This window comes from Sinohyriopsis cumingii, chromosome 6 (genome assembly GCF_028554795.1).
Source record: "Sinohyriopsis cumingii isolate HCF-2022 chromosome 6, ASM2855479v2, whole genome shotgun sequence".
NCBI classification, from domain to species: domain Eukaryota; kingdom Metazoa; phylum Mollusca; class Bivalvia; order Unionida; family Unionidae; genus Sinohyriopsis; species Sinohyriopsis cumingii.
Genome location: NC_142966.1, coordinates 43,668,249 through 43,685,156, shown reverse-complemented (window position 1 = coordinate 43,685,156; position 16,908 = coordinate 43,668,249). Strand labels below are relative to the sequence as shown.

At 37.6% G+C, this 16,908-nt stretch overlaps 1 long non-coding RNA gene across 1 annotated transcript; it reads left to right on the top strand.

Moving 5' to 3' along the window:
* The first annotated feature begins 6,471 nt into the window (after nucleotides 1-6,471).
* LOC149796817 (uncharacterized) lies at nucleotides 6,472-13,164 on the top strand. Its single transcript, XR_016421469.1, has 2 exons — nucleotides 6,472-6,748; nucleotides 13,033-13,164. It is a non-coding gene; the product is annotated as an uncharacterized LOC149796817 (long non-coding RNA).
* Nucleotides 13,165-16,908: the final 3,744 nt, after the last annotated feature.

Sequence of the window (16,908 nt, the reverse complement as noted above, 5' to 3'; positions counted from 1 at the left end):
CAAATAGTTTTTGTACCTCTAACCATGACCAACAAATAGCCTGTGTTACCGTACACTACCATGAACTTTTTAGTTCGTATGTTTCTGACAAATCTTTTGTTAGCCTCGTAAAGATTATAGATTGGATGTTTAAACTCCTCTCTCAAAGATAAATTTGGAATGTTCTTGTCGGGTACCTGATCACTGACATGATAAACTTGCATTCCAGCTGGAATATCATTTTCAGATAAATTCATGTAAAATCATGTCAGTGTACTTTGCATCATCGCTAGACGTTACTTGTATCTTATAACTAGCTGGTGTTATAATCCTGAACGAAGCTTTATTTTTAAGATTAATAATAACGCCAAATTTTCATTGCCGGCAAACATGTTATATTTTGGATGACACCAGAATATTTCCTGAGAATTTTGCAAGTTCGTTTACGATAATAGGTCGTTGGTATAAATTTGCCATAATATACTATACGTTTTTGAAATCTCTAATCGGCAATTTCGTATCGCACTATTAGAGAAATATAAAGCAAAATATTATATAATGTTGAAACTTGCAGATATGGCAAAACTAAGTTTGTTCGTGACACAATATCAGCCAAACAAAATTGCAACATCATTTGCCTGATTCGATTATAGCTGTAGATTTGTTAATCAAATTTTACTAACACATTTCTTCTTTACAAATCTATTTTATCTATTTCAACGAACAGTAAGATCGGAACATGCAACGCACAAGGGTCTAACAATAATTGTACAATTTCATGTTCGTTTTTCAAAGATGAGTATATCATCGGATCGTCAATCTGATCAGATACAATCATCTCAACAGCAATTCGAAGAACTAGCCGATCCTTACATTGTGTCACTATCCCGCCGAGCTTTGATTGGAACAAATCTGATGTCATTTTCAAATGACATATTTCGGGAGAGACAGAAAAAATAGAATAATATACAACATCTGTATCGGGTTGGAGATTGGATAAAATAACAGAAATTTTGTTTCACACAATGCAACACAATCCTCTTCAAAGTAGCTCATATGTCGATTTGCCAACTAAAAGTAAAAACTCGAAATGTTGTATTAATGTCAAGAACAACGATAACAAATGTTTCCATTGGGCATTATTATCAGCATTGTTCCAGTTAGATAAGCACCCCGACAAAGTGACAAATTAGATTTGTTATTCTAACAATCTAAACTGTTCGGAATTGTATTTCCCATTTTTGAGTATCAAATTACAAAATTTGAGAAGCAAAACATTTTAATTTTACCAGGTGGTATCATCGTGTTTGGAGTAGACGAAGCTACACACAAGATTTATCTCGCGAGATCTGAACCAACAACAAATGCATCTGAAATAACATGGAACAATATATGTCTTTGACACTCGGGAAGTTGCGATTGTTTGATAGTTTACAGTTTGTATTCTCTATTAAATCTTGAAAGTGTCAGTGATGACGACTATTCTTACGCTAAACGAATTTGGAATGATTTCGACTGTTAAACCTTTGGAGCAGTGTTTCTCAAACTTTTTTGTCTTGTGGCGTACCAGAAAGATCTAAAAAAATTCACGGCACACCTGAAAAGATTTAATAATTTTTGTGGTGAAGGACTTATTTATTTTTACATGTATATTTAATTTTAAATTTAATGTGAAGGATGTGCCTGCTTTCGAGAGCAAATCAGATTGAAGCGAGTCTCCAAAGTCGACAAACAAACGCGCATTTCATCGTCGATTTTAAGAAGTCTCTATCTCTCTCTCTTTCGATTTGATTTCAGACAATGCTGAAAATCCAAACTCAAAAAACCACGAAGACACAAATGGCATAATTACTTTAATTGCTTTTGAACTGATTGCAGGATATGACTTCTTGATTGAGATCTAAAACTCATCCAGGCTCTTTTCGGGAAATGTTGACTGAAAAAATGTATCGTTTTTTAAATCAATGAGCTGTTCTTCTTCGGTTGTAAGATTTGTAGTTTCGTTGTTTCCGAATGGATTGATCACTCATCCATATTCATCACTTGCATGTGATGGAAAGAAATGCTGCAGTGCTGATTGTAGGTCTCTCACTGTCCAGAATTTCGGGGATGAGATCTCGCTCAAGTCTCGCGTTACGAAAGGAACCAATGAATGACAGACTGACAGATATTGCGTTTTTATATATGTTACTTTTTTAACTTTTGCGACATTGATTTACCATTTAATTTTTCGATATGTTCAAGGTTTCAAAACGCTAGCAATTTTAAATAGTTTTCAAAACTCCCACGGCACACCTGCAAATCTCTCGCGGTACACTAGTGTGCCGCGGCACACAGTTTGAGAATCACCGCTTTGGAGATTATTATGACCTGTATCTCATCACAGATGTCTTTTGCTCGCGCATATATTTTAAATTTCAGCGCTGATAACTATGGACTTGACCTAGCCTAGTACTATACAACACCGGGATTAAACTGAGACGCATTACTCAAGCACAGCAAAATAAGCAAACTGGAACTGCTGACAGATCCTGACATGTTCTGATTCATCGAACGTGGGATTTGAGGTGGCATTAGTGTAATAACGATATACTATATGCTACGGCTAATAGCAAGTCCATGAGCGAGTACGATAAGGCATTGCCATAGTTTTTCATAGTTTATTTGGACGCTAAAAATCTTTATGGAGATGCACTGTCTGAGCCGATGCCGTATGGTGGATTTACGTGGATAAGTCCAGAGAAGTTTTCCAAAGATACGGATAATACTGTACCTGATAATATTAGTTATGTTTTTAAAGTTGATCACGTCTATCCTTTAAAGCTACATGACGATCATAACGATTATCCATTTTGTCCTGAGTCAATGCTGATCGATTACAGTTTGGTATCAGAGCAACAACGTAATTTCTCGTTCAAATACTAGTACCAAATCTTCTTGACAAACGGAGATATGTTTTGCACTATAAAAATCTGAAACAGACACTTGATCATGGTCTGATACTAAGAAGTTCATCCTGTGTTTAATCAATTACGTTGGATGAAAGATTATATCGACTCTAATACTAGACGAAGAGCAAGTGCAACAAATGAATTTTGAAAAGAACTTCTTCGATCTCAGGAATTAAAGCGTGTTCGGAAAAAAACATGGAAAATATACTAAAGCGAGTAAATAAAGACATTGTTAATAACGCTGAGCTTCGTAAAAACACTTGTAGCATCTGTTAGTATGAAAAGTTTTAATGAAAATCTTGTTGCGATATTCAAGGGAAAGACGAAGTTGAATAAACCAGTTTACGTTGGTATGGCAGTGCGTGAGATATCGAAATGGTTAATGTACAACTTTTATTACAGTTTTGTTAAGGTTAAGTCTCAGTGCGGAATTGCTATTTACAGATACTGACTCGCTACTGTACACGATAAAATCTATGCTATTTGCGGATACTGACTCGCTACTGTACACGACACAATCTGATGATATTTGCAAAGAACGTTAAGACCACCGCGATCTGTTTGATCTTTCTGATTATCCTAGAGACAGCGGATATCACTGCGATGACAATACAAATGTAATAGGAAAGTTTACAGATGAAGTTTCTATGAAAATTATAACGGATTCCATCGGATTGCGTTGCAATATGTACTGTCTAAAATTATCTGATAATAAGGTCACGAAACAAAACAAGGGTATAACAAAAAATGTTGGTAAGGTAATATAATTTGATAATTATAAGTATGAGTGAGACGGATTTAATGGTCATTTTGAAATGATGGCAATAAGATCAAATTGTCACAAAACTGAGACCGATGTCATAATAAAATCTGGTCTTTGCAATTTCGATGATAAGTGATACTGTCCTGACGGCAATAACACAGTTGCTTTGGGATACAAATAAGAAGATGTTGATTGTAATAAAATAGATGTTTTAGATTGGTTGCTACAGTAAAGTTATAGAAAGTTTGTGTAAAATATCAAAAAATAGATGCAGTAAAATTGCTAACAATAGTAAAAAGTTTTGTGAAATATATTAGTAGTCTTACATAAGGGGATGTTTCTGGATCAAACACTATTTTGTTTGACGACGTCGACGATTCAGTGGCATGTACTCGACAAGTAAATGATTATGAAATAAATTTTGTTGTCTTAACAAAGTTGTTTTCGTAGATATTTAGACGAACTTGAGGTGGCAATGGAGGTGGATAGAATCATGTTGTCGTCCAATACAAAATATGGTTTTGGGCCAGAAACCGCCTTATATAAGACTACTGCAACACTTTGGAAACATAAAAATGTAAAGTGATACTAGCACAGTCAGACAGAGGTACCTGGACGACTGGGACTTTTACATCAAAATATAAAACTCTCATTCTCTGCTCGTTTGTTCCGAACCAACTTATGCTATCTTGTGTCTAGTTCAAAACAGTAAATCAATGTTTCATCACCTGTGCTACTTTCATTCAAACGTCTCTGGTCTCGCTTTATACATTAGGCAAGTAGATGTCTGGCGATTTTAAGCACAGTAATATTGTGACCAGTTATCAACAAATGCGGGGCATGCGTCTTCAATATATTACAGATTGCTGACGAATTAATGTCCGTGAAAATATAAATATATCCCACTTCGTATCGAGCATCTTTATCAATTACTACCTTCAAAAAAGCAACTTTCCATTTGCCAATTGCAGAAAACTGTTTTCTAAAACATAGGTCATCTTCCATGGATTCGAGACTATCTTTAAAACGATGGAATTACTCAAAATTGACCGATAGGACTGAAAATTGCATCTGCAGACTTTATTCAAGTCGGCCGTCATACCAGTCAGAGAGAATACTAAACGCCTTAGGATCTTACAGAGGAAAGCAACTGCCACATATTAGCAGAATTGTTATACTCTTTTTGTTAGGTCACTGTCATTACCAATGTTAAGTCACATGCATTTAGTTCAGTGTGTTGCACGTGCAGCTGTATATTATTTTATAGAGATTACTTTGTTATATATGAGCATTCATTGTATTGAAAGGTTCAAAGAAACAAACTAGTGATAATACAAATATTCAGAACGTTTCAAATACACCTCATTTCTATAATGGTACTGTTAACAATCTCAAAATCGACTCAGTGAACTAAAACCTGAAGTAGACATAATTGAATTCTACTTTGCTGCTTTCTGATTTCTTCAAATACTGAGACCGATCATTGCCACAAACCCATTGTCAAAAAGCTTTATGTATGACGCATGCTCGTGACATAGGATGGTAGGTTGGACAACTTCGATGTTAAAATGATGATTATTGATGTTTGTTAAAAAAATATTAAACACATTTGCGATTATTCTTTTGTTAACCTCTAAATAATGTTTTGATTTCTCACTGCGTTCTAGGTGAATGAAAAGGTATCAATCTCAAACACTCGATCGCTATGCTATGCTTTCTTCGTGTATGGCAAGTATGCAACACTAAATTTAAATATTTACACCTTGCTTCTAGACCACATTTCTGCCGCTTTATGAGCATTCTTTGCAAGCATTTAATTTTCCAAAATATAATTTTATTTAAAGAAAATATAAAATCAAACAAATTGAAAGAGTTAAAAACAAGTTACAGTGTATCAATTCCCAGAATGTACTCATAATAATTCTAGATTGTACTTTCAATTTCTCACTTATCCGGAGTCTCTTACAAAGTACTCCGAATGAAGGTGCTAAAGTTCTTATGTGTTATCCTTAACACCACTGAATTATCACAGTTAATCAAAATGCTTTTAGCCCAAAATAATATCTTGAACATACAATATCAGTGAAGCCCTGGAAAGTTTTACATAATTTGATGGAATTAATTAACTATTCAAGTCGTGGAATATATTCACATAATCCCGAAGTACTGACTGATCAAAATTAACGATTATCCACTCTGCTATATCCAACGAAGATATTATAAATAATGCATAAGTTCCTTTTTGACTCATACATTGCCATCAAAACTGTATAAGAAAAAAAATAAGTGGTGCGTATGGTCATTATATAGTGTCGTTCGCGCACCAAATAAACACAATCTAAATCACAATAATTTCTCGAATAATTAAATCGGATTATTTCGAAATAACCCAAATAGTCATAATGAATCAGTCCTGTTTTGACATTCGATTTTTATTGACTCATTTAGATGCTAGGGTGTCCTTAATATCATTCTATTCGGTATATGCTTTATGAGCTCCACGCCTTGTCTGTGACCTCCATTAATTATTCGCGTGGCATTCTTGATCGACGTTGTTGTTGATTTGACATTCGCGATCAGTCTTGTTATGAATGAGATTCCTACTACGAAGTCTACATGTATTTTACTATAGTTCCAATCAGCCACAGAATTAAAGAATTTAAAATATAACTGTCATTGTCTGAAATGACTAAAATATGAGCTACATTATAAATTCAAAGGACGAAACAGAAATCGTGTGTAAATGTTCCTCTGATTTCAGCATGAGTTACATCCAAGTCCTGTCGTTGATTTTGGTCGGGACCTTAACCTTGATAAGCGGGTTTGTCCTGGAGGAGGAGAGCGATCTCCTGCATAGTATGAACGAGAAGTTCGAGCTGCAGCCTTTGGATAAGGCTGAGTGCAGATGGGTAGAACATAGAAATCCAGGGGCCGGGCCGAGGGAATTCAGAATCAATTGCAGGCTAGGACAAGGGAAGTCCTATAATTGTATTTACAAGGCGAACCCCCATAGTTGTGGCTGGTACAACCAAGGAAATCAACACAAATTCTACAGGTATGTAAAGCTTACTGATTTTCTCATAAAAAATATACCTCTTCTTTGATTTTTATGAAACATTCACTCGCTAGGTATTTTCTATTTTTCACACACATAATATCCAAATATACACAAACATCATTTGATATATGCTGAAAGACCTCCTAGCAACACCTGGCGTTTCGAAGGCTCTTATGTGGTCGCAGCGAACGAAAAAGTCGAGAATTTTCGAAAACCACAGATGTTCTATGGGCAATCGCATCTGGATGCGGGAGGTCGTGGGTTCGATCCCCGGCCGAGTCATATCAAAGACTTACAAAAATGGTATTAACAGCTGTCTCGCTTGGCGCTCAGCATTAAGAGGTTAGTGTTAGGACTGGTCGGCCTGGTGTCAGGATAATGTGACTGGGTGGGACATCATGCTACATGTCTGCGGCATGATGCCCCAGTGCTAGATATCAATATAAACTGTCACACTACATACATCGTAGCGATATGACTAAAAAAATGTTAAAGCTACGTTAAAAAAATCAAAATCACACACACACACACACACACACACACACACACACACACACACACACACACACACTCGCATCTTCTTCCCCATATTGAAACAGGATCACAGAGGAATAAAGCCAGTGCGCAACCGCACTGTTCAGGTCTTCTATAAGCATACAAGTACACGTGTCATTTTTAAAAATTTTGTTTACAAAAGACTCTGATGTTATAATGTACGTTCACGATGATATCGACTTATAATACACAATATTGTGTTCGTTGTGAGCATCAAAACTTTTACAATTAATTTTGTCTGAGGGGTCTGCAGAGTATGTTCATCTAATTTCCTCTGTAGAACATATGATCTAAAAAAAATCAGTGTGCATTTCAATGAAATCTAACTCTGAATGAGCTGACTTTTTCAATAACTCCTTTCTTCTCAAACCCAGCATATCAACGATACGATGACTGTATATTTTAAATTTGAAGGATAACATATGGTTGATAATATAATCAACATAGTGGGTTAAACCTAGACAACGAAATTAAAGTTGTGCAGATGTTAGCACTAAACGAAAGACAAGAGAGTCCCGAAACCCTAAGATGTCCTTCCTTTAGCTAAGAACCCAATATATGTATTTTGTTAATAATCTCAATCTGAAGTGTTAAAATATGCACAAGAATATTAGACGTCCTGCCAAAGAGTTACAATACACACGAGAGTACTACAACCGCCAGCAAAGTGTTACAATATACAGAAGAATGCTCAACGACCCAGCAAAAAACGTATGAAAAACAGTATATCACGAATCCTTCTTTTTTTGTCATGTTTTTGTGCTTTCACACATATTATATTAATCTCTTTTATAAAAAGAAATTATTGTTCCAAATGAATCCAATCCTTGATGATATATTTTACGTTCATTCTTGTAACTGGAATCTGATCTTAAAACACTACAGATCTAGGAGCATGTCCTGTGAATCTGATAACGGCATCAAGCGAAATCTTGCCAGATTTGCTGTATTTTGCACAATGGCTGACTGAAGCGAACTGCATATGTTCGTTTAGGATAATACACAATTTATAGACATTGGGAATATATATATATATATATATATATATATATATATATATATATATATATATATATATATATATATATATATATATATATATATATATATATATATATATATATATATATATATACATATATATATATATATATATATATATACACATATATATATATATATATATATATATATATATATATATATATATATATATATATATATATATATATATATATATATATATATATATATATATATATATATATATATATATATATATATATATATATATATATATATATATATATATATAGAGAGAGAGAGAGAGAGAGAGAGAGAGAGAGAGAGAAAATTGCAAATAGTGATTGATAATGCACGGCCGAATTACTATTTTATACAAATAATACTATCATACAGATCAGATAAGTTTTAATTAGTACTTTAAGGAGACTGGAACCCAGGTCCGCTGGTAACCGGCATCTATCGTCAAATAGGTATGACTGTGTAGATCAAGGGTGCAGAACCCCCGACCCGACGTGTTCTCGCCAGCCCTCAGGGCAAATTAAAACAGTAATTATTTTATTTTATTAGTGTTTGCGGCCCTGGAATGGTCTTAGAAAATGCAATCTGGCCCTGGGCCGAAAAAGGTGTTTGTGTGTGTGTGTGTGTGTGTGTGTGTGTGTTGGATTTTTAACGTAGCTTTAACAATTTTTCAGTCATATCGCTACGATGTCTGCAATGTGGCAGTTTATAGTGATGTCTAGCACTGGGACATCATGCCGCAGACATGTAGCATGATGTCCCACCCAGTCACATTATCCTGACACCAGGCCGACCAGTCCTAACACTAGCCTCTTGATGCTGAACGCCAAGCGAGGCAGCTGTAAGTACCATTTTTGTAAGTCTTTGGTATGACTCAGCCGGGGATCGAACCCACAACCTCCCGCATCCGAGGCGGACTCTCTAACCACTAGGCCACCGGAGCGGTAGGCCGAAAAAGGTTTTGCACCCTTGGTGTAGATATATGAGAATTAATTACTAGGTCGCCATGCGAGTGTGTCTGCTATGAACGAGTGCATATAGCATCATTTTTTGTGATGTGAGCTCCGTCGTGATGAAATATGGATTAGTGCGTACAGGCAAGGCGCTGGGTGCCGTGTACTTGCGGACCTGTACGAATTGTAAAATTATCTAACTGTATGATAATATTATAGTATTATACACACACACACACACACACACACACACACATATATATATATATATATATATATATATATATATATATATATATATATATATATATATATATATATATATATATATATATATATATATATATATATATATATATATATATATATATATATATATATATATATATATATATATATATATATATATATATATATATTCTTCTTGGCATCCGTCCGTCTACGGGAGACGATGTTGTAACTCCAGAGTAAGCTTTTGTGTATCCTTCTTTCTAGCTCTCTTTTCAGTTTGTTTTCTTTTCCTGTCTTCCTCGGCTTTTTGAACTCCCTGATTGACAGCTAGACGTCAGGTGGAACGGTCGTTAGCACAGCTCTCCCAGTTGTTGACATTGATGTTGGCCGTCTTCATGTCCTTTTTGCAAACATCTTTGTAGCGCAGACGCGGTCGTCCAGTCCGTCGTGCATCTTCTGCTAACTCCCCATATAACAGGTCCTTGGGAATGTGGCCTGGGTCCATTCTCTTGACATGGCCAAGCCAGTGAAGGCGCCTCTCGCTAAGAATGGAGAACATGCTGTTGATGTTGGCGCGTTCTAGAACCTCTGTGTTGGGTACCTTGTCCTGCCACTGGATGTGCATAATGCGCCGCAGACATCTCAGGCGGAAGCTTTTGAGTTTCCTCTCGTGTTTTGCATAGGTGGTCCATGTTTAGCTGCTGTAGAGGAGTGAGCTGAGCACGCAGTCTTGGCAGACACGCAGTTTGGTCCTCTCGGTGAGGTTGGGGTTATTCTAGACCCTCTGGTTAAGTCTGGTCATCACTGCTGCTGCCCTGGCAATCCTGCCGTTCACCTCAGAATCAATGGAGAGTGAGCTGGAGATGTTGGACCCGAGGTATGTGAAGTTCTCGACAACTTCCAAGTTGTACCCATCGATGGTGACAGAGGGAGGGGAGTCTGCGTCCTGCGCCATGACGTTCGTTTTCTTCAAACTGATGGTCAATTCAAATTCCTTGCAAGCGTGGGAGAGGCGGCATACCAGCTGATGAAGTCCATCTTCCGTGTGTGATGTCAAGGCTGCATCGTCGGCGAAGAGCAATTCACGGATGAGTACCTGTGACTTTAGTCTTAGCTCGGAGACGAGCGATGTTGAACAGCTTGCCGTCAACCCTGGTATGGATGTACACTCCCTCGCTACAGTCCTTGAAGGCGTACTGGAGAAGCATGGAGAAGAATATGGCGAAGAGCGTCCGCTGATGACTGGGAAGGCCTCCGATGTTGCGCCATTCAAGCACACTGTGCTGTGCATGTTCTCGTGGAACGATATGAGGACAGCAAGCAGACGTGGGGAGCAGCCAATCTTCTGCAGGAGTCTGAAGAGTCTAATCCGACTGACCAGGTCAAACGCCTTCGTCAGGTCTATGATGGCAATGTGGAGGGGCATCTGCTGCTCCCGACACTTCTCCTGCAGCTGGCGTAGTGAGAAGATCATGTCTACAGTTGACCTGCCGGCTCGAAGTCCACACTGGGACTCTCGGTAGACACGGGAGGCTAGGATCTACAAGCGCACCAAGGCAACACGGGCGAAAGCCTTTCCGACGATGCTGAGGAGGGAGATGCCCCTGTAGTTGTTGCAGTCTCTACGGTCTCCTTTGTTCTTGTACAAAGTGACGATGATGGCGTCACGCATGTCTTGTGGGATGTATCCCTGTTCCCGGCAGGGGCAGAGGAGTATGTGTAGGGGCTGGAGCAGTGCTGGTTTCCCGCTCTTGAGGACTTCAGGCGGAATGCCGTCGCTTCCAGGAGCCTTCCCACAGGCAAGGCAATCGATGGCTTTTCCGAGCTCTTCTAGGGTGGGCTGTGTGTCTAGCTTATCCATGACAGGCAGGTCTGGAATGGCGTCCAGGACAGTGTCAATGACGTTGTTTTGGGTTGCATATAGCTCGAGATAGTGCTCAACCCATCGCTGCAGTTGTTTCCCCTAGTCTGTGATGACTTCGCCTGTCTTGGACTTGAGGGATGGGGTGGTCTTGGGGGGTGGGGGGCCTGTCGCCTTCTTGATACCCTCATACATTCCTCTTGCATTCCTGGTGTCGGCAGCTGTCTGTATACTGTTGCAAAGGTTCAGCCAGTAGGTGTTGGCACAGCGACGGGCGGTCTTCTGGGCGTTGTTCCTTGCAGTCCTGAGGGCTTGTAGTGTTCTGGGGCTAGGTGCAGCCTTGTATGCCAGGAGAGCTTTCCTCTTTGCCTCAGTTACGGGCTCCATCTCCTCCCAGTTTGCCTCATACCAGTCGACATTTTTTCGCTCCCTCTTCCCGTAAGCTGTGATGGCCGAATTGTACACAGAGTCACGGAGATGGGACCACTTGGAGTCAATGGTGTCATCATGTGTCACTTTGGTGAGAGCTTCCTGCAGTTTGCTGATGAACTGCTATGTTTTCTCTGGGTGGCTTGCACAGCAGATGTTGATGCGTGGGTGACCCTTCTTCTTGGCGTGGTGCAGCTTCTTGGGTAATATTCGCACCTTGCTGGCCACGAGGGTCCGTGTCGCAGTCGGTACTGTGGTAGCTGCGGGTGAGGAGGACACTGGCCAGTTCCGCACGCCTGGTGCTGACGAGGACTAGCTGGTGCCAGTGGCGTGAACGTGGGTGTCTCCATGACACCTGGTGGATCTCCTTGCATTTGAAGAAAGTGTTGGTCACACATAGGCTGTGGGATCAGCACATCTCCAGCAGTCGCTGACCATTCTCCTTGATCTTGCCCCTTCCGTAAAAGCCGAGACAGGTGGACCAGGCCTCCTGGTCAGCTCCCACTCTAGCATTGAAGTCTCTTAGTAAGTAAAGGAATTCATTGTTGGGGATACTGGATATTGCCTGATCCAGAGCCTCATAAAACTTGTCTTTCTCCTCGTGGGTGGAGCAGAGGGTTGGGGCGTACACGCTGAAGATGTTGACCGGGCCTAAAGATGTCGACAGCAGGAGGGCAAGGATTCTCTCAGTACCTGATGACGGAGGTTCAATGAAGGCGACTAGCGTGTTCTTTACAGCAAAGACTACACCGTGCTGCCTAGGTTCATCCGAGGGCTTCCCCTGCCAAAAGAACGTGCAATTGGCTTCCCTGATGGTGCCGCTGTCAGTCAGTCGGGTCTCCTGGAGGCAGGCAATGTCGATGTTCAGTCGGGAGAGTTCTCTGTCAATGACAGCAGTGTTCCGTGCATCGTCGATTTGCTGTAGGTCAGTGGTTAATCCCGGACACATGGTCCTGATGTTCCAAGTTGCAAAACGAAGAGCTGGAGTCTTCTTATTTCTTCTTTGAGTCTTTCCTGGTGCGGAGTTTTGTGACCCACTTGTCGAGATGGTTCTCTAAGCTCCACGCACACAGTGAAGCAGGCAGGCCATATATATTTGGGTTGATGCAAGGAATTGTTTCACCATCGCCTATACTAGTTATCAACAGTGTCTTTTCACTTTGCGTTTACTATGACGTCATATCTTTTAAAAGTTCCTTTCATTTCAGAGGACTTGCCAGAGAAGCCGCAACCAATCAGCCCAATGCATGTAGCCGTCACAGCCTTGAGCATAAAAAGTGCCCAGATGTTCACTTCCTGAGACTGGCCTAATTAATGTTCTTCAGCTGACCTGTCAGAGGAAATGACGTCATACCTGTTCACCAGAAATATCTAACTCGCTTTTATTTAGTTTGAAGTTCTTGTAATGACTACATTAGTTCTTTGCCAATAATAAAATCATGACATCATCCATACCTGTATATATTGGTCCAATAATATTTCAAGAATTATGGGTATCAGTATTTCAATTTGTAATATACTTAAACTTTTATAATATGTCTGCATTTGAAAGTGAATGATGAAATCATGTAATTACAGAAAAGATCAATACAGTTCGCTGATTTGCTTACTTAGAATGGTAACCCATTATTAGGATGAAAATGGTAAAAGGAACTATTTTCGTAGTTTACCTACTACTTTGAATTCGTTCTTTTGTGAGTAACAAATTCTCATGGTTGGCGAAAAGTGACACATTCGTTGAGACTTCTTTTTATCTATTGTGGAGGGGGTCAGAATAATTTAACAAGATCATTGCTTAATGGGTCATGGAATTCCTGGTTTGTAGTACCTACGACTTTCGTGAACACTAATAAATCACTAAATTATTTAAATTTGTGGTTTGTAATAACTTCGAAATTCATGAAAATTAAAACATGACAAAAATACATGGGGTCTATAAATTCGTGGTTTGACATCACTTCCGACTTCATGAAAATAGTACACCAAGAAAAAAACTTTGGATCTTTAAAATCTCGGTTAGTAATCGCTTCACAATTCATGAAAATTAAAACACCACGAAAACAGGGAATTGACAGTATTCGCCAGGTTCTTTTCCTCTGACATGGAAGATATATTAAACACGAATCAACTGATTGTACAATCAGTGATAAATCTTTAGATATTCAGTAAATCTCTGTACATTTGTTTAGAAAAGTTATGGGATATATTGGAGGTGGGGTCGAACTGTATTACTTTAGCGAACGAAAACCTTACGAGACAATAGCGGTGCAAGAATCATGGGAATCTAGTTGATACGGCAGTGGAATGGAAAAAGAAAGACATACGGAAAAAAGAAAAAGAAAAAGTAGACTATTCTTTGGGGGCGGGTTGGGGGTGGGGTGGGGTGGGTTAATTACCTATCCTAAATTTGAGAACAAAGATAAACAATGGCTTGGTAGGAATTAAAGTTAGATAATGTTCCATTTAAAATAAAGATTAAAGATCTTATTAAATTTGAAAAATTTATCAGTCTACGCTTTGATGTCATGCAATATAATAATTGTTTATATCAGAGCACGCCTCCCCGCTGCTCTGTACCTTACACTGGCTATCCATTCGATCCAGAATCAAACACAAAATTAGTTCTCTATGCTACGTTTCATTGCCGGACTCCAGTCCAGCATACCTATCCGACCTCAACCATGTGTACACACCAGCAAGATACTTACGCTCCTCTTCTGACAATCGTATAATCATTATTTCCACTACGAAAAAACGAAGTCATATGGACAACGTTTTTCTTGCATACCAGCGCCCAGCAAAGTGGAATGAATTGCCCACTGAACTTATGCACAAAGACACAGTGATTTCATTCAAGGGTGCTCTTAAAACTCACTTATTTCGAATGCAAGAACAAACTTAAAGACCTAATAATGTTTCCTACGTTAAATATTTTCAGCATGTTTTTTCTGTTTTCTAATTTCATGGTGTTTTTTTTGTTGATGTAATAATATCATTATACATGTTTTTTTTATCTTATAGGTGTTGTCTAATGTTGTAAAGCGCATAGAGCTTCTAAAGAGTAGGCCCTATACAAAGTCCTCATTATTATTATTATTATTATTATTATTATTATTATTATTATTATTATATGAATAGGTAAATATTGAAAATTGTAAAAATTATTGAAATATGAAATAAATGTGGAAATAATTAATTTATTATTAATATTACAAGTAGTTTAAAAAGAAACAAATTGCAACTCATTTTGGATAAAATAAAGTTCCACTATTCACACTATTGTATATATGTTACCTTGTTACAAACGGTTTCTCTCGCCTTTGTTGCAGTTTATAATCTTCCAATATTTCGATCTTCATTATTCCTGACTTTTCGAATACGTTTTTAATTCTATTATGTTCCTGTTCACCTGCTGAATACGTTTTGACTTAGTGACCTGTTCAGTATTCTAAAACGCATCATTTATATTCACCGTTAGAATAAATAGGGGAGACAATCTTAGGCAGAATTGTTTCGCTTGGTGAACAAGAGTTATGAGTAATTTTCAAGTATTGTTTACTAACACTGAATTATGTTATTTTCTGGAGTCCTCTGTCATCTTCACAGTTTGCATCCCAGACGACCGTGAATTACCATAACTGAACACAAGATAACCAATTATCTAAATATTTTTAAAAAGATGATTGCAGATATAAGAAAGAAATTTAATTAGGGCAGTGTTTGCTACACTATGAAAGGCCATTGTATTAATTCGTCATGGAGCTTCAGGGCAATCGACAACAACCTTCTGGCTTGGAAAAAGAGAGAAAAGACCATTGTCAAATCTCAGAATGAGGATTATTGAATGAGAATTTCAAGAAGCCATCTCCGTGTCTCAATAGAGTCAAGAACATATGGACGTATCACCTATACAATTAGAATGTGAATTACCAGTCATCACCAGATTTGCTATACTTACTGTCGAACATAAATAAATAAATAAATAAATAAATAAATAAATAAATAAATAGATAAATAACAAATTACTTGATAAGCATTGAGAAGATAGACATAAATGGTGATGTAAACGTTTATTGTTTTTTAGAATATTTTTTCTTCAAAGTTTGAAAAATTTAAAATGTTTATTCAAACCGATGAAAAATATTATCTTTAAATCCAATAAAGTTGCAAATATGTATTTCAATTTAAAGATATTTATGAAAAGATACAAATTTCAGCAGTTCAATATTTATTTGAAAATGGATAAAAATATACATTTAATCATTGTTCTAATCAATAATTTTTGTAAAGTAAGAGTTTCTAGCATGTTCATAAGTTGAAGTTTAAAGACAATAAAAGAAATTGGTGCAGAATTATGAGATTATATTTTCTTTGTGACCAAATGAAATGAAGTGCATCTTTAAATAGTGTGCATTTTGAAGATAAAATTTTCCTTGCAGACCGACAGATCTGTGCGTATGACACGCATGCAGTGCACAAGCAGGACCTATTTGAGTTGTTGTGTCTTCGTCTTCATATGATATTTCTCCCAATGTAAATAGCTTTAACTGAAGTATGTCGCAGAAGAAAGCCATGTTAAAAAGGAGAAAAATTAGAACTGAACAGAACAGGCATTCTATTTACAGATAAAGATAAAATAAAAATAAATAAAAATAAGGGCATAAACATAGGCTTGAACGGATTCTTCATTTTGCAAAATACAGCTCAACAAGTATTGGAAGAAGCAGATGGAGATAGCGAACAAATCTAGAAGACATGGGAAAATACATTAAAAGCAGAACAACGAAAGGAACTCAGAGAGGAAAGATTATTGTTTTACAATGTCTATATAAAGTATTCTGTTGTTTGCTTACTGGTGTCGACTATATCATGCGCAAATTGGAATCATGAACGGGACCTTTACAAAGTGATATTATAAAACAAAATGCAGACAAAAGAAACAAACAACACATTGAATTAAGACATCGGAGACTTTGTCAATCAAACAAACTCTGCAACTCAATGACAACTATTACATACGTAGTATGATGCAAATCAAGCAAACTCTGCAACCCAACGACAACTATTACATACGTAGTATGATG